The sequence below is a fragment of the Pseudopipra pipra genome, chromosome 2 (genome assembly GCF_036250125.1).
Source record: "Pseudopipra pipra isolate bDixPip1 chromosome 2, bDixPip1.hap1, whole genome shotgun sequence".
Taxonomy (NCBI): Eukaryota; Metazoa; Chordata; class Aves; order Passeriformes; family Pipridae; genus Pseudopipra; species Pseudopipra pipra.
The window spans coordinates 33,053,504-33,080,619 of NC_087550.1; the positions used below are offsets into that span (position 1 = coordinate 33,053,504).

The following is a 27,116-nucleotide window of genomic DNA, read 5'->3' on the forward strand; positions in this document are numbered from 1 at the left end:
GTTAGATAATGATATCTAAGGCACAGTGAATATGAGTAAATTATATTTTTCCACTGAGAAAGAAAGGCACTTAGGGCTCTAGGTCAAGTGGAGATGTCTGCAACAGTAGCTTCTATATTTATTACCTGTGTTGTCACTGAGTCATTAGGCACCCCATTTTTCTTCAGTATACCCAAGATGGGTATAACAGATGGTATCGGTTTTTTGTCTCTGTTATGTTGTTATTCTATCCCTGTCAATGTACACACTTATGAATGAATTTCAGCCTGTCAGTCTTGGAGAACTGTGAAGAATGTAAGTATTGCAAATAGGTACTGATACACATTGGCATAATTTTCTCATTTATCTCAAAGCAATCATAGTGTGTTTGCCCAACATGTGCATACATAGCAAATTAATAGGCATCCTGCCACATGTCAATCACAACTTTAATATATTGTTCCCTCTCAGCTATTCCACTCTTCCACAAATCTGTTCTCTCACTTAAATCAACTCAAGGCACAGACACATCATGGAAAGGTATTTCATAGTGAACATAAGTGTTTGAATATCTATGTTGTACTAATGTCATTGTACAGCATACTAAGGTTAGCTTTTTTCTAATACTTAAAACCTGCTCAGAAAAAAATCTTTGTATTGTGCAGTAAGAAACAATGATGGTCTGAAACACAACTGCCTATTCAACAGTATAATCATGTTCTGTTTATGTACACAGTTCTGAATATTTTATTTCTTTTGCACTTAGTTATACAGAACATGCCTTTTCTAAAATCCTGTACTATATAACCAAAGATCTTGATGATGCTGAAGTATCACAGGTAATTTCTGTAGTTCTAGGAGCAGTATTGTGATCTGCCTTCTACTTTCTCCCAATATTTCTTAGTAGCTTTCCCCAGAGGAAACCACAGCTCAATGAATTATTGATAATTTCCTTTTCCTCTCTATTTGTTTCATATGTCCCTGCTCAGTTGATTTTTTTTTTCTCTGACCAAATGACGATTCCAAGTTATTATTAATCACATATATTGTTATTATAATTATACATAAATATATAGATACTATCATATATTATATTGTCCAAAGTATTATAAGATCTTGAAGTCAAGGATCCCCTTACTCACCATCCCCCATACTTATCTTAAAAGAAAAGTATGTAGACATGCATCAAGCTGGCTGTAAAGGATTTAAGTATATGATTCTTACTCTTCCTCATGGTCTTGCAGAAAAGTTCTATTGTGAGAGTGGTTTTGATTTGGCTCCAGATACTTTTAAAAGTTTTTTTGGCCATCTGGCATAACCTCAACCCAAGCTTCAGGAGATATTTAATGGGATTTAGCTAATCAGGTGCAGATTTATACATCTGGGTTGTCACCTCTTTATAGTTGTCAGAGAAATGGGCAATTCCATGATAAAATTAACCATATCTTGCTACAATAGGTATTTAAAAATGTCTTCACTGACTGTGGAGATCTACAAGAACACACAGAAGAGACTAACTTAGACATAGTCACAACACTGCAATATAAATCCCAAACCTATATTTTCTTAGTTTTGCCTTTAACAAGTTTCTTTGCCCCTGTATGTCCCCTGTAATTTGTAGAACCATTTTTTTCAGTATGTGGTCTCTGTTCCTCTGAATTTTCAACCAATAACACCACCATAAATAGCTTCAATGCCTTTAATCTAGCCATGTCTTGTGGAACAATGTATAATTTTTGTTTAAATTACTATTTATATAATTTTCTTCAGGAAGGGTCCTGTGTTTATTTACTTTGTTTTACTCTTTGTTCTGGTGGTAGGTAAGTTTTGTGCATCCTCCTGGATCAAAAATCTCTTCTGTAATCAGATTCCCTTTCAAGGAGTTGAATGTCTTGGGATATCTTCTTTGATAAATTCCTTCCTGTAGCATTAATAGACTGCAGCTTCAGGCATGGTTGGTTCCCTAGGCCTTATTCTAAGACAGATGCCAAAATAATAATAGAACAGCTTCTTATGTCACTTTTCCTCATCTCTATTAAAATGTTATCCAAAACCATGTGCTTTTTCCCCCTTGCCTATCCCTCTAACTTCTTCTCTATTATTTACCTTATGATTAAAGACTTCATTAATTCTGAGTACATTGTGTTTACACATTGTTTTGTTTCATTACACCGTCTGTCTTGTTCTGCTGGGTGAAACACCTGGGGACAAGAGCTTTTATCAGAATCCACAGTTCAGGAAAAGGTTGTGTTGTGCTGGTGCAATGTAGAGCTTGTAAGATATAACATTCTACACAAGTTATACATTTACCAGAAAAAAAAATAAAATAAAATAAAAAAAATTTGTGTTACTGCGTCCGTTGCAGGAAGCTGACAAAAATGCAGCCCTCTCGCTTATTCTTCAGGTCATTAAATAAAATAAGGATTTTTAAGAGCATTGTTAGTGTGGTTGAACAGGTTCTAAATAATCCTCCTTTTGTTACTGACTTTTAACCTTTAATAATTTTGTCAAGTTTTTCCATGACATGACAACTTCCCCTACACCTATTCAGATGCTTTTCCATTTCTAGGTTTGCTCATTATTGCCCTGCTGACCTTTAAAAAGAGCTAGATTACAGGAGTGCATTAACAGCTTATATAAATATGTGCTGTCATTCAGTTGTGTGCACTTCTAGTTCTTTAGGAAGCCATGTGTAATGAAATATGTGATGGATTAATATTGCTGATGATACAATTTAAAGAATTCTCTCCTCTTTCATGCTCCGTCTCTTTTCGCTTATAAAAATGAAGAGAAGGAAAAGCTTTAGTCAGATATCATTCTGTCACCACTGAGAGAAGTTTGACCCAAGGATGATTCCTTTATGGCTAGAACTGCTTGATCTGACTTTCTGAGCTACAGATCAGTAATGACCCATGTGGAGGAAGACATTCCCATGCTCAGGTCTCCAGAAGGAAGCTTTTTTTTTTTTTTTGAGAACAGAACATAGAATGGAATAGAGTAATAGAATCATAGAATGGTTTGGGTTGGAAAGGGTCTTAGAAATCATGTAGTTCCAACTTCCCTGTCATGGACTGGAACATCTTTTACTAGATCAGGTTACTCAGTGCCCTATTCAACTTGACCTTAAACACTCCCACGGATAGGGAATCCACAGCATCTTTGGGCAACATATGTCAGTGCCTCACCACCTCACAGTAAAGTATTTCGTCCTAACTTCTAACCTAAACCTACTCTTTGTCAGTTTGAATCCATTTTCCCTTGTCTTATCACTACAAAGGAGGTCCAAGCTTCAAAAACCTGGGTTCTCTTTTTGCCACTGGAAGGTAGTATAACCACAGGGGAGACACCTCAATTCTCAACATTTTTGCACTTCATTTTTACTATAAATCCTTTTAAGCAGGAGGCAGTCATAGAATCATAGAATCATGGAATAGTTTGGGTTGGAAGGGACCTTAAAGATCATCTGGTTCTTTATAGCCTTTGCACTGTGCATGTTTGAATGGTACCTCTGTGAGACCACTGGCAATATATTTCAAATGACAGCCAAAAAGAACACATGTATTTCAATTTTATTTTCTCTTTAAAATCCCAGAGGCCTCAAGGAGCAGTCAACTATTGTTTTTATTTGGGTTTTTTTTTGGAGAGCATTCAGATTGATAACTGCGATTCTCACACAAATCATTATAGAAAACCAGTATGACAGTTAACCAGCTTTGTGAACCTCTCCCAAGTTTTTCATCAAAGCCATTTGTGTTTTGCACTTGCAGCCTGGAGATATTAAGTGTTTGGGGATTTGGAAGCTGAGGAAAAAAAAAGTAATTTTTAACCAAATATCAGCAGATTTAACCTTTTTCATTGTTGTTTGACTGTAGCAGTAGGCAGGAGGAAGGAAACTAAGGACGAGATAGAGTATACATATGGGTTAGGGCAACAGCAGCCTGGAACTGATGAGAATATGCACAGTCCTCTTGCTGTCATTAGCCTGGGGCTAAAGAAGGTGTTTCAAGGAAATTGGGCAGAATCAGAACAAAATGTATGACTGTATCTTCCAAGGGAGAGAATTGAAACCTGCCTTTCCCATGGCTTGAGCAGTTTTAAATAGTACAGGAATGTTCATAAAAGAAATACATTGGGGCAGAAAAGGGAGAACAAGATCAAGAGAAGATGTCTAAAGCAAAAGACAGTCTTTCAGACACTAGCAGACAATATTTGTGGCAAGTTACTACAGCAGAGAATAAAGCACTGTCAGGGATCAGGAAATGTGTAAATCAGAACAGAAACAGACAGCTCAAGGAACCAGAGAAAACCACAGCTTAAAACATGAATAACTAAAGAGAAATATTTCAGGGAGACCTCTTGTGTAGGGCACTCACAAGCTGTCTGTACTGGTGTATTAAACAAGATCAGGGCACAGATGTAAGCACTGATACATTTTTGCATGTACCCAGGTCTGTTTTTCTTTAAGGACAGAGAGGACAAACAGCATGTTCAGAGTAATGATTAATAATTTCGAGAGAGATCTAGAAAATAATTGGAAAAAAAATTTCAATGGGAATTTTTAAATATTAAAATGAGAAAGAACCAGCCACCTGTGTGGAAGAATTGGGATGATCTGATAAATCAAATTCCACTATTTTGATCTATATATCTGAACTGAAGAAAGTCCTAACACTAAGAAGAACATACACAAGCCATCCTTCCCCAAAAAAGTAATTGTGTTGTGGAAGTGAATGACTGTGGATTTGTTTTGCTGGTATCTAAGAAACTAATATGGTTTCCTTCTGTACTGCCATAACAATTGGGGACAATACATTTCTTAGAAATGTGAGTAGAATTTGACACAAATATGTTTTATTGTAGAAATCAGTAATTCCAAGGGAAACTTTGCTGACTAAGCTCTTCAAAAGCTGATTTGATAAAATAATTCTTTCTATTTTTCTTTGCACACCAAACTAAAAATATACTTTTGCACAGCTACCCAGTGAATAATCAAAGTTAGAGTTATTTCACACACTGTGATAAACATTCTTCAGCCAAACATCAGAGGATTTTTCAGTAAAACATGCAAGATTTAGTGCTGCACTGAGGTGATGAAGAGAAGGAATTCATCTTGAAGAATGCTATTGCAGTGGTAGTTCTTGGTAAATAAGATGAGAAAATGGGAGTATATGATATATATGATACATGGGAATAAATATGAATTGCTATCAAGTTGAAAAGCAATGTGTTTATGGATAGAAATAGAACTCAGGGCACAGAAAGATGTATACTCCTTTTTGTTTTACAAGAGGAGGATGCAGAAACACAGAATGGTTGTAACCTATCCAATCAAAAGAAAACTGAAGCAAAAGGAAAGGCCAATAAATCCAGGAAACAAAATATGGCAAATGGATTTTACCCTTGTCAGGGCTTGATTATTTTCTGATGAGCTGGGGTCTTAGTCTGAGAGTAGATTTATAAGATATTAAGCTTAAGAAAACTTAAGCATCAGAGTCTAGTGAAATCCTTGGCTTTGACTTCCTGGTATTCTGTTCATTCTTACCAGAGTTCTATAGCCTTCAGCAAAATCTTTAGAAGTCTTATTTTCCTCCTACCCTTAAGCAGAAGCAGCCCAACTACTAGCATTGATCCCAGCACCATGACATAACAGTGCAGGAAGAATACACTAGAGCAGAACTTATGCTTCATTTTCAGAGTAGCCTTCAATGGGGATTTCCCAGGTTATCCCCAAAGTTACAGAGAGGCATGGTGCAATTCAAGCCAAACACAAAAAGCAACGCACAGAAGTCTGGGTATTCAACTCCTCTGTGATTTCATTCGTGAGACAGCTTGGCCGAATATAAAAAATAGATGTTGCAAACTCTTGGTAAAATAAGATGAGAAAATGGGAGTGTATGATATATATGATACTGAAACCTTTATGAGATTATGATTTTTTTTTTTTGTATGTCTACATTTTCCAACCCATACTAGCAAGATGAGAACATTTATCTCTTAGTATGTTCATAATAGATAACCTTTACTACCCTGTTTGGTGCTTTCCCCACTAGCTAAAGAACAGATGCTGTACTGAATTGACACTGTCAAACCACCATTTTATTGCTAAGTATTAATGATGTCTGTAATCTTTCTAACTAATCACAAGAATCTGTAGCCATAAATAGCATTGGATCTTTTTCTGCCACAATGTCATTTATAAAACGCTTTTGAATTTTCTTTCCTTCAAAGTTTGCTAGTTTGGGTCAGGTAGCCTCCTCTTACACATGAGTATAGTTAACGGACTTTATTGGAATTCCATCAAATCCTCTTATCAGAGAATCTCCCTGTGCATTTGGCTTTCATTCATCTGGCTACTCAGTCTAGCTTTCATTGACTCTATTTTATGCAGGGTTTTGGCATTCACACAGTTAAGCATTTATAACTCACCCTCTTGAAACAACTTCTGATTTCTCAACTTCTGGACTGTAATATGGACAGTATTCTATGCTTAGCATCTCTACAAATGTTATAAACTCAATAGTGTGAGATCAGATCATTCAGTATTTAAACAGATTTTGCTATTCAATTGCCCAGTAATGATAATGGATTTACATTCATACTGGAAGATGGTCTATAAATACAGAATTACCTTTATGCATAACAGATGATTGAAAACATTAGAAAAATATAAAGTTCTTTCTTCATAAGTTTAAACATGGAGACCTTTGTTATTTAAAAAAAAAAAAAGAAAAAGAAAGAAATTTGAATGAGATTATGCATTTCAAAAAGCTTTAAAATAAACTAGAATATATTAATGATATCACTCAATTAAGGTTGCTTCCATGTAGTAAGCAGACATCCAAGGTTGTCTTTGTACCAGTTCCACCAGATTATATAACAGTTTCTACACAAAGTGGAAACCAGTCCGAGATGAACCAAACTGCTCTCCACTTTTCTGGACATCTCCTTGGAATCACATCAAAGCAAACTTTTCTTTTGCCATCCTTTGCTTGTGAGGAGCAAATTACTTCTTTTTGTTGCTGCTTTTTTTTTAACTGCATGCAATCTGTTCCTTTTATATGACCCTTCTTTAGAAACATCCGTTTTATTAAATAAGTTGGAAGCTAATTGCAGTCATTATAATCTCCTTAGATTCTTAATAGTTTAATTTATGTTTGTGCATGCAGCTGTTGGGATTGAAGGAAAAAGTACAAACCCACATGGCCTTACACAGCACTCTCTTGATTAAGAACCGATGTCTCCTAAAGTAACAGTAATGGATGAAGCTGGGGGCATCTACGGAGAAAAGGCCATATGCCTGAGAAGCAGGCAATGCTCAGAAGACAACAGAAAGGTTTCTAAAGTAATGAAGGAAGAGGTTTACTGTCAAGTAATGCTGTCAAGAGAGATGAAAACAAATTCATGTTACTGAAGCAAGTCAGTCACTCGTGAGACTAAGTAGGTGTAGCAGACATGTCATTTTTACTTTTGCTGTTTAATAGGATGGGGAAAAAAAAAGTCCTTTACACAGTGACAAGCACAGAAAAGATAAAAGAAAAAGCAGCAAACAGCATATGTAGTGTAATTAGGAAAAGTTCACATTGTGCAGACAGTAAGCCAATTCTACCCTTAGTGACAATCATGAAACTCCTCTGGAGGGTAGCCAACAGTAAATTTTTAATGCCTCCAACCTGTACCTCCTGCCTCAGGCTGCAGTACTGCTTAGTCATGGTAACTTTTCCCAAAACATTCTTGTCTTCTAAATGAAAATGGACCCTGCATTCTGGAATCTGCTTTCTGTTGTCTCCTTGTTATATAGCAGCCTGTCTTCTATTGGCAATCTCTCCAAATTTCTCTGCTTTTTCACCCTCTCGAGATACCTAAGTTTTAATTTCAATGTGTAACAGTGTTTTCTTAAATAGTTTGAAGCCTAATGACTACTAATATAAAAATAGGTCAAGCAATTGATGGTCTTTAACAACTGTGGGTTCTCTTACATTGCAAACATCTGGATCAAAACACATGCTTGACTCTTTCTGTCTTCTCACAGTTGCTTTAAAACCTTTATTATCCTGGTTCAGATTTTCTTCTAATGTAAACTGATGGGATCTCCTACAGTCTCATTGGGTGATTTCCTTGCAGAACTTACTTCTTTGTGACTCTACTGTTACTCTTATGTTGTTTATGACTGTGAAAATAGGATGGCCAAATAGTCAGAAAAAATTATAGTCTGCAAGACTCTGTCTTGGTTCAACCCCAGCTGGCAACCAAGCCTTACATAACCTCTTGGTCCCCCCACCCCAGTTGATGGGAGAGAGAATCATAAAAGTTAAAGTTAGAAAACTCTTGGGTTGAGATAAAGACAGTTTAATAGGGAAAACAAAAGCCGTGCACACAAGCAAAGCTAAACTAGAATTAATTCACCACTTTCCATGGGCAGGCAGGTGCTCAACCATCTCCAGAAGAGCAGGGCTCTATCACACATAATAGTGATTTGGGAAGATAAATGCCATCACTCCAAATGTCCCCCACTTTCTCTTTCTGACCCCAGCTTTACATGCTGAAAATGTCACCATATAGTCTGGGATATCCCTTTGGCTATTTGGGGTCAACTCTTCCAGCTGTGTCCCCTCCCAGCTCCTTGTGCAGCCCAGCCTCCAAACTGATGGGGTGGGGCGAGGAGCAGAAAAGGCCTTGACTCTGTGCAAGCACTGCTCAACAATAATGAAGCCATGCCTGTGTTACCAACACTGTTTCTAGTACAAATCCAAAACACAACCACATAGCAGCTGCTCTGAAGAAAATTAACTGTACCCCAGCAAAAACCAGCACACTCGGAAAGATAACTTTACATGTCTATGCAATTTCTTAGGAGCATAAATAATCCTAGCAGAGAGAAAGCAGTGCAGTGAATTTAGATGTTCCTCATCCACTGGCCAGATTAGCTCAAAACTGTTTCTTCACTTCTATGCCAGGCTTGCTAACCCTTCTTTCTGCTTATATCCCCTTTATTTTTATCAGCAGATCTCAGGACCCATCCCTTGTTCAAAGACCTTGATTTCTGAAATACACTCTACAAGTGCACTAGCACTCTCTTCTGTTAATTCACTTTCAGGTACTATTTTGGTTAAATCTCTTTCACTTCTTCTCCCTTTCTTGATAGTCTTTCAAAGTGAGTTCCCTTTTTTTTTTTATCCCCCCCTTCCACTGCTTTTATAACTTCACCAACTTCTCCCTTTCAATAGGCATACAGTTCTGGTGTCATTTGTGATTTCCCTCTGTCCTCCCCATTGATGCTGTCATTACCTCCATTTATTTCTTTCCTCCTCTTCCACTTTCATATTATCTCCAAAATACCTACATTCCAGCTGTAAATCCTTGAGCAAAATGCATTGTAAATGTATAACAAGCCTCTACTTGTAAACATGAAGTCAATATGAAGAACCAAAGGATGGGAGGGAAAGGAAGCTCCATATAGCATGAGAGTGAGTGGTGGTAAGTAGCCATTAAATTCCTTCTGCTTAGTAGGTGATACTTAAAATGCTCCATTAATTGACTATATACAATTCCATTTCCTTCTCCATTCTTCAGTCTCCTCACTTCCTTATATCATGGTACTAATTGCGGGTTCAGATGCTGGTGACAATATTTAACTCCCACTAAAATCTGGATCTTGATGGAGAACTCCTACATTTCTGCTTCCTTTTAAACTTCACCCAGTCCATATACAGATTGCCCAGACAATAGGTGGATTTCCCAAGGCAACCACTCCAAGTGTGGGTTATTATTTTGTTGTTTTGAATTGTTATATTCTCGTAAGATTCTTTAGGACTCCACAGAACCATAACAACATATGTACTTATTATGATTCGTGTGTTAATTAAACATTTCCAGCTCAGTGAATGAATTCTGTATAATGTCTCTAGGTAATTGAGCTCTGCATCCTTAATTGTTGTGCCATAGGTCAAGCAGATGATAACGTATTTTCTCCAGTGGAAATAAGGAATTTACTCCTTATTCGTAGCATTCAGCTTGTCCTCATATACTAGTGTAAGAATCTCGACAGTATTAAAACAATATAATTAGATAATTGTTACATTCAAAGCTATATGCCTCAGATTAAATAAAATCCTAAATATTTCAGTTTCTGTCCCTGCTAATCACCAAGTTTTTTGTGTTTTTCATTTAAACATAATGCTAGGACCAATTCAGTACTTTCACCTCTGGGACTCCATTTGTTATCTACTGGTTCCTTAGAGACCTAAAGCAATTAAAATTAAATTGAATTTATAGCTTAATCCATCCCTGAGAAGTACAGGAAAAAAATTATTAGAGCTTTCCAGAGGTTTTCTTTTTTAGAACAATCCTGTTCACTGACTCAAATAAAGCTCTGCTTACTTATACCAGCAGTAAATTCACTCCTCTCCACATAAATAAGTAATTATTTTTCTTTCTTATCGTCAACTTTGCAAAAATCAGCCTACCAATACTTTTTTAAATACTGACTTTGAAGAGTACAATGAAAGTAATTATATTGTGTATATGCATAATCTTTCTATTCATGTTTAAAGTGGATCCACACTAAATAGTTGGATTTTAAAAGGGATTATTTTTCTTCCTTTATTTGTTTGCACTTGATGAAAATACAAAAAACATAAGATTCACATGAAATACTGCGTTGTCAGCCATCTTGGTCTTCCTTTACAATCAATACAGAATAAATAAACAAATTAAGACATAATTAATCTGCCCTAATTTAGATGTAAATATCAGGATGAGATCGGTAATGTAACATGCTGCGGAAGTGGTTGTGTCATCATTCATGGAGTTATTTAAAAGATATGTAGATGTGGCACCTGGGGACATGGTTTACTGGTGGACTTGGCAGTGTGGGGTTATTGGTTGGACTTGGTGATCTCAAAGGTCCTTACCAACCTAAACAATTCTGATTGTGTTCTGTGAATCATGACCCAGTGGAAACAACTGCATGGTATCTCTAGGTCTTCTGCTTATGTCTGTCTTTAGCAAAATGAATGCCATTCATAAAATTTCAAACTCTAGTAAATGGAAGTAGAAATGTTATTTTTCCACTTGTTCTAAATGTAGCTTTCATCCAAGAAGCATATAAAACAAAGGATGTAGTATGTCCTTGTTACACAACCTCTAAGGCAGAACTGAAGTGAAGATGTATTTATGTGTGTCTGTCCCACTCTAAGAGGATCCTACCATCTTTTAATAGACTGATTTATATCAATGTAGATACTAAAAATACTTTTACAGAAAAGCTTTTGCTGTTTGAGGTGTCACCTACCCTTCAGAGGGAATTACTGAAATAATATCAAATTGGGGGTAAAAGATGGAAGTTGATCACAATTGTAGATGAAAATTTAAGCAATGTAGAAGTTATGCAGAATATGAACAGTATATCTGAAAAAGTCCATAATGAATCAAGTAATTAAGAATAAAATGTCCATCTTTTAACTACAACAGGAGCAAAATATTTCCTGGCAGAGGCCTGGGTTCATTGCTAGCTGAAGGGGATAAGACAATGAGAAGGCAGAAACATTCTTCTCATTGTGTGCTTGACACTTGATGTATTTGGCAGGAGAGTGGGTAAGGATTTCATGCAAGTTGAATCATTTCATTTTCTTCCAATGTTAGCTAAAGAAAATGCTGAAAGATAACTACTCATGTTATACACTCTAGAACTGTCTTTAGAGATAATTAAAGCCCAATAATTTAAAAAAATACTTTGGAATGGTAATATTAATTTATTGAGATGAATTGAAAGAGAAGCCACTTTCTATATACTTTTAAAAGATCAGGTGGGATGATTAGAGCAATTAGAGGCTAACTAACTTAAAACATTTTCTAAAAAAAGCTACTGGAACAGAAATCTTGTCTAGGCAAAGTCAGTCTGCATAATATGTTAGAAATAAGTCACTGAGCAAACTTGGGCTTTTCAAAATGTCACTTATAAAGATAGTTGCAATAATATAGTGTATTTTGATTTCTCTGATGGATTTCAGTAACATATTCCTTTGTATAAGCACAATGACATTAAGTAGATAAAAGGTTACTTAGAAGACCATTAGTGGTTAACAAGAAGGACACTGGATTAGTTGTGTTCCTCTACATAAGCTGGCAGAACATAGTGTAGGCTGTGATCATGGTAACATACATGAATTTACTTCTTCACACAAAGCTTCACCTACTTCACTATGCACAAATATGGAGAGTATCCACATGAAAATCACAGTGCATATTCTCTGAACACTGGATGGGTCTTCTGAGAATTTACAAATGCAAATGTAATTAGCTTGTAAATTAAAATTATTTTTAACCAGGTCTTTAAAGAGATATTTTTCTGTGTCAGACAATTTTGTCCTCAAAAGCCTTAGACTAGCTTGGTGGAGCAAAGAATTGTAAACAAGATCTCTGAGGATTATATATTTTAAAAATAAACTAGTTAGATGAAGTTGGTTTTTTCCACTCTCATTCTTTGTTACTGAATTTATCCTTTGATAGAGGTTAAAATTTTGTCCTTTTCAACAAAACTGAAGGAGGTGGTTTTCTCTGAAAATGTCTGTCCTTCCCCATTATTCTCAGTATACTCAAACCATCGGCAGTATAGAAGGCTGCTTTCTTGATTTAAGCTGCTTTGACATTTTCCTCTACTGCTTAAAATCAGCAGTCTCCATGTTCTCTGAAGCAAGTTGATTTTATTCCTGCTGGTTACATTTGAAAGTAAAAGGTAGTTTTTCTAGAAACTACTTCTGTTCATGTTCTCAGTCAGAATAATGGATAATAGCTACTGTTTCTACTAGACCAAAGCCTCAAAAGCCACTTATGCTTGCTTGCTGTATGTATAAATAATAACACCCAATTTAAAGGAAGTCCTGTGTGAGCTTTTCACTAGTCTTCAAATATGCTCCTGAAGTCATAGAAAGTTGAACTCCTTGCAAAAAATATAACTAATGGATTCCTTTCCCACAAAATAACCACAAGTATTTATATCAAAACAACAGATAATTTAAGTGCTGGAGCACCTATATTTTTTTTCCTCAGGTGTCTCCCTCTTATCTCTTGCTTGTGGCTATCTTTCTCTCCAAAATTTAGTTCTATTTCCAAATCTTTATGCAGATTGTATCATAATTAATGCCAGGAAAACAGAAATTCTGTTTGCTATCTGGTCATTTTGTCAGTAATATACATACTTTCCCCATGCCCTGTGCGGTTGAGATAGTACCCTGAACAGCTTTCATTAATTTTGTTAAAACTTCATGATTAAAATCAAGGTTCTGCACAAGTTTCATTGGCCATAAATCTCATATTGTTAGTCCACAACAGTTTCTATAGACAATATCCTGCCAAGTGTCACAATCTCATTACTGCAGCTTTTAACTGTTACATGTAAGATCAATTACTAATTTCATGTTGTCACCTCTTTGACTCCCACACACGCTGAGTCAGTGTAAGACCTGTCCCAGATGAGATGCTACCAGGTCCAACCAACGACCCAGGCAAGTTCATGTTAAAGAGACAGATCCAGTGTCAGGTCATGACGTAAATCCACAGGTTGGAGTCCAGACCTACTGGGTCTGTGGCCAGGTATGGGTATGGTTGTGAGGAGTCTGGGAACAGGCGCAGCTATAACACACTTCTGGCAGGTACTGACAGAGATGGTATGGGCCTTATGGGGCCATTTTGCAAGGGTTCTGATTAGGGCCAGCAAGGGCTATTAGTACCCTTTAGTGCACATGGACTGGGTGTTGAATTATTTATCTCTATATTCATCTTGACTGCTTCCTTACTGTTTCTTCTGAATGATGGAAAGCTTCAAATGACAAATTTTCTGAAGCTACCAAGGATAAATAGTAAGGAGAAAAACCTTAGGCCAGAAACATCAGGCCTTAGCACCAATACATCTGGGCCCAACTTACTGGGCTTGTTTAATCTGGAAAAGATGCGGTTAAAGTGAACTTAATAGCAACCCTCCAGTACCAAAGAGAATGTTTCTTTAAAGGCAAGGTCAGCCTCTACACTAAGGTCCAGGAGAAGAGAAATATAGTCCTGAATTAAAACAGTGATGTTCTAGTGTGATATGAAAAAAAAAAAGAATTTTTACTATAAGGATGGTTAATCACTGAACAGTTGCCTAGAGAAGTTGTGTGATTTCCACCCTTGGATATTTGCAAGTCCCAATCAGAAAAAGCTTTAAGCATCTCGGTGTAGACGGCCCTTCTTTGAGTAGAGGACTTGACTGGGGACCTCCTAAGATGCCTTCATATGTGTGTGACACTATGATCCTACACCATTCACATGGAAAAATGCTAACCTTTCTCTTCACTAGCTGCACAAAAATGATCACTCAAACAGTTTTAACTTCACATTTCTTTGCTACCTTGCCCTTACCCATACTCTCATACTCTTTAGATACCACATCTGTTCCATACTAAATACAGGATAATTCAAGGAAAAAAAAAAAGAATATGTATGGAGATTCAGGAGAAAATGGGAACTACTGTTAGAGGGAGAACAATGTTTACTATCTTGAACAAGTAAAGAAAACTGCTGTTTATGAGGAAACCAACACCTAAATAACAAATTCCTCTAGAATCAGATCTTGCTCAATAGTAAGTCTCTGTTCCTAGTGACTTCAAGTTTTTCTTTAGAAGATCTTAATGAGAATTTGTCATGGTTTAGGAATGGTATTCCCTAATTTAGTGCTCCCACTAAAATGAAAGGCTCTCCCCTTCCCTCACCAACTTCGATGAGAAAAAAGGCAGAGATCCTGAGAAATTTACTGGAAACAACGAGATAAGAAAGTTAACAGATACAGCAATAATATTAATATAAAATTATACAGAAAGAGGGTGATTTACATGCAATAAAAAAGGCTCACCAAATGACCCAGTGCCATGAGACCCCTAAGACAATAACAAAATGGTAGCAGACCCTCCACACACCACGTTTATCTTCCTGACCATAAACCATGCCTCCCTCCTTCTGGGAAGTGAGAATCCCTTATTTCCATCCCTCAGTGATGGGTGGTATTGAATAACAACCTAGACACACCCACAAGGCTCCATTCTCCATCCTCTCACAGCTACTGAGAAAAAATTAGCTTTGTCCTGGCTGAAAACCAGGACAGAACTGAACCCCCAAACCATCATTAGTGAAACACTTTGGAATGTTTCCATTTCACTGTATGTGAAGTACCACTACCTGTGATGTCATGAACAGAACATGTTCACATGTTCTCAAAAATTTGCAAATTGCCCATTCTGGTGTTATCTACAGAGCAAAAGTGTGCCAGGAAGAACAAAACAATCCCTTCTAATATATATTCTCTTTGTGATTATACACCAATTTATTAATTATTATGCATTTAGACTATGACTAAAAGAAGTAACCAATGCAAATCACCATATGCTGCCCAGTTCTGATTTATGAAGGAAGATCTTCACAAACCTGTGAATATAGGTAGTGAGCCTTGTCTTTCTTTTCTGTACTTCTTTTGAGTTATTATTCTATAATCTAGCCTGCAAAATCTTTTTTGTAAAGGTAAAATCACATACTAAGTCCAAATATCTCTCTTCCCTCCTCTTACTCCTCTCTGGCCCTCACAGCCTATGAATGTGTTCTGGCTTACCTACACTGCAAATAATTTAGAGAGCAAAAACAACAAGGAGAATGAGCAATCCTACCTGGAGGGATTGACAGTGTTCCTAGGAGTGATGCATGAGCAGGCAGGAGGTTTCTGAAGAGTGGACAGCATATCAAAGATTTATTTTCTCTGCAATAAGTATCAAAAGAGGCATGAAAGGAGGACCGCTTACTATTTGTTCCATTAGGCAAATGAACCCAAACAGTGACTCTACTCATTGTTCAAGATTAAAGGGAAATATATTAATATGAAAAGATAATAGTGTGTATTGTTTCACAAAGAGCCATTTATGGGTTATAACAACATGAAAGTCATGCATGGCTGTTTGTTTAGGTCACTGTAGAATTTCTCAAGATTAAGAAATGGTAAAGTAACCTATGCAAGAACTCAGCAATAACTTTGTGTTAGAACTATGCTTCAATATCTTCAAAATCCACATTTGATAAACCAATGTTTTAAGATTTAAGTAATTATTGAGGAGGATATGTGTCATTATATATTATTACTTTGTGACTTTACAGAAAGTAATAGGATCTTGTATTTTGAAAAGCACTAGCAACAAGCAGATGAGTCCATAACTTTACATGGAAATATCGCAGGGGTTTTGTGCCATTTTTTTGCCATGAACTTTAGAAAAAGATTCAGCTTTTTCTAACTTTTGGTACCCTTGATTCACAATTTCTGAAAGATACATCACTATTAAGTTATGCAAAGTCCAGCAGACACCTTTCCCCTCTTCTGATTTTGTATTGACTTGTATTGGACAGTTCACAGACTAACATACAGTTGGTATGACAATTACATGTTTTTAAGGTAAAAATTCATTATCTTTAAGCATAAAGTCATGCTTTATTTCTAATCATTAAGTTTAGCAATCAAAACAGGAATTAGCAAAGTTTTCTAGTTCACTCACTAAGCTCACCGAGGGTCGTGCTATGACTACTGTTTCCGCTATGCTTTCCAAAACTGTGAATTTCAAGTAGTCCCACAGAATTATGGAATAGAATTGGATCCTACTTAGCTTCTAACATTTAGTAAAGACAGTTCTGGACATAGAGATGCAACTGCACATAGACATCTACAAAAAATCATAGAATCATTAAGTTTGGAAAAGAACTCAAGGATCATCAAGTCCCACCATTAACCTAACACTGCCAGGTCCACCACTAAAATATGTCCCCAGGCACCAGATCCATACATTCTTTAAACACTTCCAGGGTTGGTGATTCCCTATTTTCCCTGGATAGCCTATTAAAGCTACCCTTTAAGTGCTGCCATCCTAAAGCTGTATTAAATTCTCCAAATACATTTTACGTAGGTGACAAAACAATGGAGCAGGCTTGACGTAAAGGAACTTTCTCTGAGAAGTAGGAGGTAGAAGTTTTGATCTAATTCATTGAACAAAAGAAAGACTTTTTCAAACCAAATAGCTAATTTCTGATATGACAGGTAACATTCTTCTGCAGTTATTTTAAAAATAGCACCCATTTTTTTGTCTGACAGAAAAAAGAATATAGTGATTTATCAATCAGATGCGTTATCAAAATTGTAATGTAATTTTTTAATTATTATTATGCTAGTGGCCTTCTGGAGACTCATGAAATATAAGAGAGGATCTTTAAGTCAGATGAGCTAAGGTCTAGTGCATAAAATTTCTTTAGACAACAGATTTCTCTGCGTTGTGGGTAGATATGATTTTATTGCTCTGCAAGTGTGGATGTTCTAGATCTATGCCACTGTACTATCTTCTTGTTACTATTTAGCATTCAATTTTACTTCACTCTGCTTTGCAAATAAAAGTTCATGCACATATAGCCCATCCCAAACACCCTCTCTCCAAAAGAATCACTTAGAATCAGAGAATCACTAAGATTGGGAAAGACCTTTAAGATTGTCAAGTCCAACCGTTAACCCAGCACTGTGATGTTCACCACTAAACCATCTCTGCAAGTGCCACATCTGCACACCTTTTGAATGTTCCCAGGGATGGTGATGCAATCATTTCCTTGGGAAGCCTGTTCCAATGCCTGGCAACCCTTTCAGTGACAAAATTTTTCCTATTATCCGATCTAGATCCTGATTGGTACAACTGTTGGTTTGTTACCTGGGACAAGAGACCATCTGTCTCTACAGACAGGTATCTAACAGGTCACAAGTATTTGCAAAGCTTCTGTGAGCATTAACCTGAGGTACTTCTGGCATGTTCCACACAGAATTAAATATACGTTAATTTCCAGTATGCTTGGGAAACCTCTGGTGTTAAAAAAAAAAAAAAAGGACAAAAATGAAATTTCAGAATAGTGAGATTTTTATTTACTACAGCAGTTCTCAAGAGTGGAATTATGGGCTCTTCTCTCTTTGTGTGTAGCTATTCAGAGGCTATTTTAAATTAAATCATGAGATACCATAAGAAACCTAAGGACAAATTTTCATAAGTTTTGCATTTCCATTAAGTTTAAAGAATATGGGAGAGAGAAACATCAGTTCTGATACTTCTCCTGGCCTCGGCGGGATGGGTGGTGAAGGAGTTTTGGATCAGCATGCTTCTTGGGTAAGCCCTGCCTGGTAGTTCAGCCTGGCAGGGTGCATGCACATGCTGGGAGGGATGATCCAGACACTGCTGTATGTGGATGCATTGCTCTCTAGGTCAGAAGAGGTGCCCCCATAGCTGCATGCAGCTCTTGGGTAGAGCTGGCATAGATGCCTCACCCAGCTGTATTCAGCCAACATCTGCCCAGCTCTGCCTCACAGCTGCCACCATTCTCTATTGGGCGGTACACAGCACCACTTGGAAGTGCTCTCAAGGGTGTCAGGAGAGCAAAAAGGCAGTTTGGGGTCTCACAGAGATCTTTCTTTCTCTGCCCTTTCCTGTGCACAGGAAACCTGAAGGAGAAGAGGAAGCCCAGATGACCTAGCTTCCCTCCATCAAGCTACTACTGAAGGAACTGAGCTGCAGTCCACCAATGCCATGAGTGTCCCTTCTGTCTCCACTCTGCCCCAGATGTTAATTTAGCTCAGCATCAGGTGCAACACTTCTCACCTTCTGCTTTTTTCCCCTTGCCCAGGCATTAAAACTACTTGCCAAGAGCCTGGAGAGGCTCAGGATCAGACCAAGGTGAGGTGTCTCACACCAGCATGCTGAGCTTCAGGAGAACATTCCAGTGTTTCAGCCTCCCCCAGCACTGGTGTCCTGCCCTACTAGCCATCCTAGATCAATGGCTGAAGGAAATCCCTTGGCCATCTCCACCTCTTACACACTGCCAGGGAGTCAATGCAGCTTGCTGGGGACATTTTCTGGCATGGGGCTGCTCAGCAAGAAAAGTATGCTTCTTGCAGGTTGATCCCAGGCAGAGGTTCCTCTGGAAGCAAACGTGCACTTCGCTATCCAGCTGGTGAGTTTGGAGAAGGATAACTCTTCTCCTCTTGCAGGTGGGTGTTTCTGCTGCACTGGGACTGCTGCTGCCCTTCCTTCTGGGTACGGTTCCCATCACTTTGTGGCAGGAGAGAGCTGAGACTCCAGGGATCCTGAATTCCCAAATGCCACCTCTTCCTTGCACTTATTGGCAGGTACACAGTGCTGAGAGTGTTCAGGAGCATTTGTCTGATGCTTCTAATACACGGCAATCATCTAAACCATCTAATGTTAAAACAGACCATGACTGATAACATGAGCAACGAGACAAGGCTTTAGCTCTAAAAATAATCTCTATAATTTTATTTTTTTAAATAAGGTTTTATTGGAGCTTGTCCATGATAAATGCATATATATAGAATCATCTACCTGTTAATGCTATTGTAATATGGGAATTACAACCAATTAGAAGAAGCACTGAGCAGAAGGATCACATAATGATAGTGAAATGAAGACTGGAGAACCATGCTGAAAATTACAGAAATCCTCCTTTATGACATGAAATGTGGCCACTAATACTACCTGTGGCGTATGCTTTTGCATATGTGCCATTTTGTGTTCAGTCTCATAAGAAATTCATGTGTCCAGAATAGGAAGAATGTTCTGCGGCTCTGTCCACTGCATGTATTTTGATGGACAATAATAACAACATATCTATAGACTTAACTATTGGTTTTTAAACAAAGTAACCATCTCTACAGCTCTCTAGTTATGTTGTAGGGCCATGTAACCTTTCTTGTCTATGCTCTTGATAATTTAATGAACTCTGTTTTAAATTGCATTAAAATCTCAGGAGGTGTGAACATGTATAAGTCAGTGGTAATGAAAGAATATATAATATTTTTCAGCATTGGAATACCAATCTTTTTTTTTTCCTTTATCTGAGATTCACAGAGCACTGAAACCCACTGAGAAACTGCCTTGAAGTGTGATATGCAACTGTCATACTAATTAGAAACTGAGCTTCAAAATATGACTTGCTGAACCCAGACAAGTCTAAACAGATCCTTTGGTTATGTCTTCCCTAGGTGTATAAGGTTGTTTCTGGTTTCATTCAAAAGAGAAAGGAAAGTTGTTAATTACATGCCCTCTTTTATCTGTTGATATAAAAAACACATACCTGTTGATATGTGAAGCAACCTTGGGAATACCATTAGACCTGTGGTAGACAGCATTATTCATTTTTATTTTTCAGAAGGGTGTAATTTAAGAGGGAAAGTAGTTTCTTTTAATATATTCTTCTGTTAATTTGGTCTATCTGGAATATTGTGCCGTCAATACCCATTTTCCAAGGCTCAAGACGTGACACACTTGTGCAATTGTTATGGTGACTTTTCAGCTCTAAAAAATGAGCAAAAGCAAAACAAGTTTTTTCTCATGGAAACACCATAGAATCATAAAATGGTTGGATTGGAAGGGACCTTGAAGATCATCTAGTTCCAACCCCCTTGCCATGGGTAGGGATGTCACCCACTAGACCAAGTCGCTCAAAGCCGTGTCCAACCTGCCCTTGAACACTTCCAGGGATGCAGCATCCTCAGCTTCTCTGCACAACCTGTCCCAGTGTTTCACTATGCTCACAATAAAGAATTACGTCATAACATCAAATCTGAATTTCTCCTCTTTTAGTTAAAAAATTATCAGGGCTTTAGCTTTCCTAACCAATCCCTGGCTGATTAGTTCCTGATTCTATGCATAATTTAAGAAATTTTAAAAGTAGAAATTACAAGTATGCAAAGTTTTGTTCTGAACTATTGGGCCACACAGACTTCAGAGTAGATTTTCTTTGTATATTATATAATTTCATATTTTACTTCATCAGCAGTTGAACTACACTTATTGACTATGACTAATATTTTCTGCCTCTACATTAGAAATTCTAATTGAAAAAAAAATCTAGTTCCTGAATACTGTCATAGTCCAATTTGAAAAACTGAATTCTGCATGCTCCCACACTGTTCCTTCATACTTTTTTGGGTTTTTTGTGTTTAGGCCCCTAATTCTTCTTGAGATTGGAGCTGCTCCAGCTTAGTTCCATGAATGTGCTATCGTCATGGCTACTGAAGACAAACACCCATCAGGTCCCTGGTTGCTCCTTCCCTTCCATGTTCCTTTGTTTGTGCTGAAGAGCTTATGCTTGCCTCAGGAAAGACCAGAGGAACTGATTCTGGTAAAAAGTAACACAAAAGAAAAAGAAGTAAAAAAAGAAAGAAGAAACATTGGTTTTATTTTGGCTCGGCTTTTTAAAAAGTAGTTTAAATGGGTTCAGTGGCTTAGTTTGGTCCACAGCTGACTAACCATTGAATCTATTCCAAAAGAATAGATCATCTCATGTTATAGGAGCTTGGACTGTGGAGAAACATAAATCAAGAAATCTTGATTCTGGGGTAATATTATCCAGTCAAAAAATTTGGAGTTTTGTCTGATATACTTCCTATTTATTAGATGTTTATTTTTGTTGGTTTTCATTAGAAAGGTCTCCACAGAAGGAACAAAAAAAGTCCACCAGCTATATTTCAAGCTTCGTTCTACTTTCACACTGGTGCGATCCATATGCATACTGATGAAAACAAAGTGAGATTCAAGTTCTAAATCAATAGTGTTTCCTATTAAATGCATTCTTCCTGTCCTCTTGCTCTGCTGTATGCATAAAACAGACTTCAAAATATGAACTGAGAAGTTTTTGCTGTCTAGCTCAGTGTTTTATAATCTCTTATTGCTACTCTTGTGGAAAGTCTAATGCATCATAACATGCATATTTCTGTATACATAAATATATATGTATGAATGTTCATGCATGAACTTAAATGCTTTTTTCTCTCTGCTCCCCACATTTTTTCTTTGCAAAACACTGTTTGTTGTGAAACATCTGTATATAAAATTTAAATTCATATGATCTGTTTCAAACATATCTAATATGATTTTTTTCATGGTTGACATCTGTCATGCAACAACAAAAATGATTTTTTTCCCCCAACAGAATGAAAAAGACATGCATAATATCAACAAGGATTTTTAAAAAACTGCTAAAAGATCTACAGTGAATATATTCAGCATAACTCTCAAAGGAGATATGATTCTTTTTGAATCTCCATATAAAAAGGCTTTTAAAGTTTACCAACATTTGATTTGAATTATTTAGCTTAAGATAAACTGTTGCATTATTTATGTTAAATGAAGTACATAAACAATGAAAATTTTATCCCCCAAGAATTTAACTGAGGTTTTGCCAACTCATTAGAAGCAAAACTGGGTACAAAATTTCTGACTCAGTTCAACATAAAATGCCTTGACAAGTTATGGTACATGAAGGTGACTGCTAAATATATCCCTAATCATTAAATAAAGATGTCTTAAAAATGCAATCTTGAATACATATATCCATAAGTAGACACTTTCTTCCACCAACAAGTTCTGTAGCCTGAAATGGTAGATCAATTACATGCAAAGAATTCAATGTCATTGAATAATTTTCAACAGAATCAGTAAGTCTGAGTTTCTGTCACCACTTTTTAAACTATTTAGAAATATACCCATAATTTATGAAAATACATAAGAGATACTCTTGTCATTGAAGTGCTAAATACACACAGGATTGGGCAGCCTATTAATGAGGATGTAATTCTAAAGGTAGAAAATTATAGTTCTGCTCATTAGCATGCAAGGTGAATGAAGGATTTAATTGTTATTTTGAACTTTCAGGCCAAAATTTGAGAAATGGACACTTCTGTCATTTAGGACTAATCTCACTCTTATGGAGGGCAGTGGGAGTATGCTAGTAATTGAATCAGTAGATATTGTCTACATCAACTTTCCATGTAAAATAAGGGAATATTACTTCTGTGGAGCTGTTGTGAAGCAATAAAATTCCCACTGACTGATGCTGTTACTATTTCTGTTTTATCTAGTTTCCTATTGGGCAAATCGATTGAATTCATCCCTTCAGATAGTTTCCGCAGAATTACCTAGACAAAGTCATGGTTGTTTCCTTAATTTACACTCCCTAAAGACTCATCAATTGCCCTTGTAGCCTTTGCTTTTCTTTTGTACCTATTTGATTACTGGTTCTGAAAGAGATGATACGGAACTACCTATCTTGTCTCTTCATTGCAGGGAACACAGTGTTCTTACCCCCTCTCCACACTCTGACAGAACATACAGACATATTTATTGTCTCCAACTTTTCTTTCCTTTTTTTCTCCTCTCAGGTTGTGGTGATGGTTTTTGCAATACAGGTTTACCAGCATCTTTATCTCCTTATCACCTATGCTAAGCCAAACCTCCTCTACAAATCTTTACAGTGCTTCATGAAAGGCCCTATTCATCAATGCATTGAAAGATAAAGTTAAGCGTGTGTTTAATTACCTGTGTACGTGAAGTATACTTGCCATATCTCTACTGTACTTCTCTAACTGGTTATTTGTTTCACTGCACTGATTTGATGAATATTGGCATGATGGTAATTTAATTGCAAATTATTCTCATGTATTTAGACATTTTATTTATTTCAATAAGTGACCTAATCCTTAAAAACCCAAGATGCATTCCAAACATTTGCAAGAATTAGAAAACAGTACAAACTTTTTCCAAAGTTTACACAAGATACACTGCAAAATCCAATATAAACATTAACATGTTAGTCTAGTATACATTTGCTTATCTGAATTCTTTCAGGTACTGGATAAGCAATTCAGTATCTTAAAAGAAATATTGTTACTGTACTATTGCCCAGTTGTAAAGACGAAGCAGTGGAAGTCTAGTATGAAAGCCTGTACGTTATAATATTCAGTTTAATTTTATATTTTCAAAAGCTTGAGTAACTCTGACCCAAATAATTACATGGCCAAAATAATCCTGCAGTTTTGGGAATGTTTTCCAGGCTCACATGTTAAGTTTATACATATTGCAACTTAGTTAATTTTGCTAGGTAAAACTGGCCTATAAATTGCAGAATTTGTTCCCTAAAAACTATATGAAAACATACTGGCCATTCTAACAAGAGACGGACACATTTATTTTTGTCAGCACTGTCACATGTGGACTGGATCCAGCAGAATGCAGCTGGGATAAACAAAGCTTTTTGGCAGACCATTATTAACAAAGGACTGATCCTATTAAGAGCGTGAGAACAATCTAGGGGCTTTTCTGCTACAAAAGATGTCTTGGAGGCTAAATTCAGGTTGTACAAACAAGGATGCAAGAGCTATATCGTTCTCTTTCTCTTCTCTTTATCTTTTTCTTTTTTCTCTTTCTTTTCTCTTTCTTCTTCTTTACTTTGCTTTATCTTCTTTCTTTTGTTTTTTTCTTCTTTATCCTTTCTCATTTTTCTTCCTTCCTTCCTTCTTTCCTTCCTTCCCTCCTTCCTTCCCTCCTTAATTGAATGAATGGCACGGGTAAACATACAGCCACCCAGGTGGAATTCAGAAGTGCTGCTATGAGATGTTCTGTGACATCTTTACACTAAGCAAGATGGGGGATGAAGACATTTAAACATTGGGTTCCATAATTTTGTTCTAATGTGATTCATTCAGCACTCAGCGTTTCACTATTCCTGCATATACAGCTCCTTGTATCAAGGAATATACTACTCCTTGATAAACAGCAGCCTCAGAGAACAACTAAACTGTCCATAGAAAATTATTACAGGAGAAAAAACCTCTAGAGCTTCCTCTTTTCCACTTAAGACCCTCTTTCTACCTTTGATGACTTTTTCACCTCAGTGCATCATTATTGGACATTTTTTATCAAATTTGAGAAAGGCTGAGAAATTTAAAAAAAGCCCAAACAAACAGACAGTCTTAGTATTTAAAAATATCTTGGAATTATTAAGCAAATAAAGTCCTTCAAGGAGAAAACATTTATTTGAAGAATTTACCAGTTTAAAAAAAAAGGCACATTATTCTAAAAGTATCTAAAAGTTGATGTATGCTAGAGAGTGACTCATTTTTTCCAAAGGCCTCTATGAAAGCTTTCAGGGATAGGGAGAGATAAACTGTATGATACTAAAAATGTTGAGAGAGAAAAATGCACCAGTTTCTCTTTTATAAAAATTGAGTAGTTCTGTGGGGTTTCTTCTAGCCTTGGTAGGATTTTTATGGTGTCTTTTTTTTTTTTGTACTTTAGACATCTGAACAGCACAAAGAAAATTTTGCAGCGTAGAGGAGGCCATCCTCCGCATGAGGGAAGATGTACCACAATATTTCATGCTGCGCTTCTTTCAGAGTTAGCTCTAAGAGCTTCACAAAGTCTTTACAGGCAATGTCAAGAAGAAAGGGGAGAATCAGGTAAAATGGAGGGAAAAGAAATTTGGAAAGGTCTGCTGAAGCGTATCAAATATGAGTTTAAGTCAAGGAACAACATTCCCAAACTGCCCCTAGAGTCTGTCATGTGCACTTAAAAATTGAAGAAATACAAAGAATTTTATTATTTCACAGTATCATAGAATCGTAGCATAGTTTGGTCTGGAAATGACCTTAAGTTTCATGGGCAAGAACACCTTCCACTAGAGCACGTTGCTCAGAGCCCCATCCAACCTAGCCTTGAACAATTCCAGGGATGGGGTATCATCATTTCAGATGATGTATAAAACCTGAGAGGTATATTTCTCTTAGGAATCATATATACAGGACTATCTGGATCCTCCTAGTTCGAATTCTGTCAACAAGTACCTATAGAAAAAATACAAGTAGACATTTTATCCTTTACAACTGTGTGAAACATTTGAGTTGGAAGAAGGACTAGAGCTTGTAAAGCGTGATTTGTACGAGCTGATACCAGCTGTCAGGCTCTTCTGCTTGCTTTCAAGTGTGGAGGAAATACTGAAAGAGCAATGGCTCATCCAATGTGCCCAGGGCCAGTTTGAGAAAAATGCTCCTCTTGGAGGGAGCAGCCATGACATTTAACCCTCCCACTCAAGCAGAGAGGCTGTAGAAAAGACATCTGTTTGGAAAGTTTTCCTGGCCCTTGCTAATTCCCAAATCCTTGTCCTGATGATTATTTGGAAAAGATCTCTTTGCCATAACCCATTTCCATCCAAGTGAGCACCAGAGTAACTGAATAGAATCAGCACTGGGACTCCAGAGACAGGATCAGCCTGGTTTTGTTCATTTGTTCTCAAAAATAATAACCACTTCCTCATCGCTTCTGCTTCCTTTATCATCTTCTTAGCTGGTGCCTGTGCTCCCGAGAGCTAACTTCACTCTCTCTCACCTTAGTACAATTTGCAAAACCCACTTCCCTCACCCTGAATTCACTGGTATGAAGTCATTGAGACTCCATTCTGTGCATTTTCCAGTACACTATCAATCAGGAGTTCCTTTTTAATTAAATTGCTGCCTGCTTATGGGTTTCTCATCTGTTCAGCTAACTATATTTCTTTGAGTGTGAATTTACTTGTACAGCTATATCCTGTAGAGAGAAACACTGCTCAGCCCAGGGAATGGCTGATATTCTCAAGGAACCAGACAGAAACCATCGATAAAGAATTCTGAGCGCAGTTTTTTCAATATTTACATCTTAGTTGGATCTGTTTCAGAAACTGTACTTCAAAGGTAGTTTTCCAAGCCTTTCTTTGGACTTATATTTCCCTGTCAGCCACTGAGGCAATTCCTCGATTACATTGTCCTCTCTTGGTTTCAGGCTTCAGAGTAAATATTGTGTGGACTCAGAGTCTCAGAGCTTTGGCACCTGTAAGTGTCTATAGCATTACTATCCTCAGAGGTATCTGTGAAGGTGAATCTTTGTGATGAGCATGATATGGCAGCCTAAATATATCCAATATAAATAATATGGCAGCCTAAATATATTAAGAGCCACAACTCTAACCAAGGCATGGTGAGTACTGATCCCACTTTGTGTCTATAGAATTAGATAGCTTCTATATTCCGTATCTGTAGACAAAATGTGGAAAAGATAGAGAACACCTATTCTTAATTTCTATTTACGCCTTCCTGGAATATGAGGAATTTGTCAGTACTGTAAATGGGTTGGGCATCCATCTTGTCTCAATTCATGCCCGAGAGTTCTTTGTTGGAGAAATCAAACAACAGGAGAATGGATATAATTGCAAAGAATGGA

At 37.0% G+C, this 27,116-nt stretch overlaps 1 protein-coding gene across 12 annotated transcripts in view; it reads right to left on the reverse strand.

Moving 5' to 3' along the window:
• Positions 1 to 27,116, reverse strand: part of TENM4 (teneurin transmembrane protein 4) — a 1,582,078-nt gene that overhangs the window by 1,527,101 nt on the left and 27,861 nt on the right. The gene's annotated exons all lie outside the window — the stretch shown is intronic.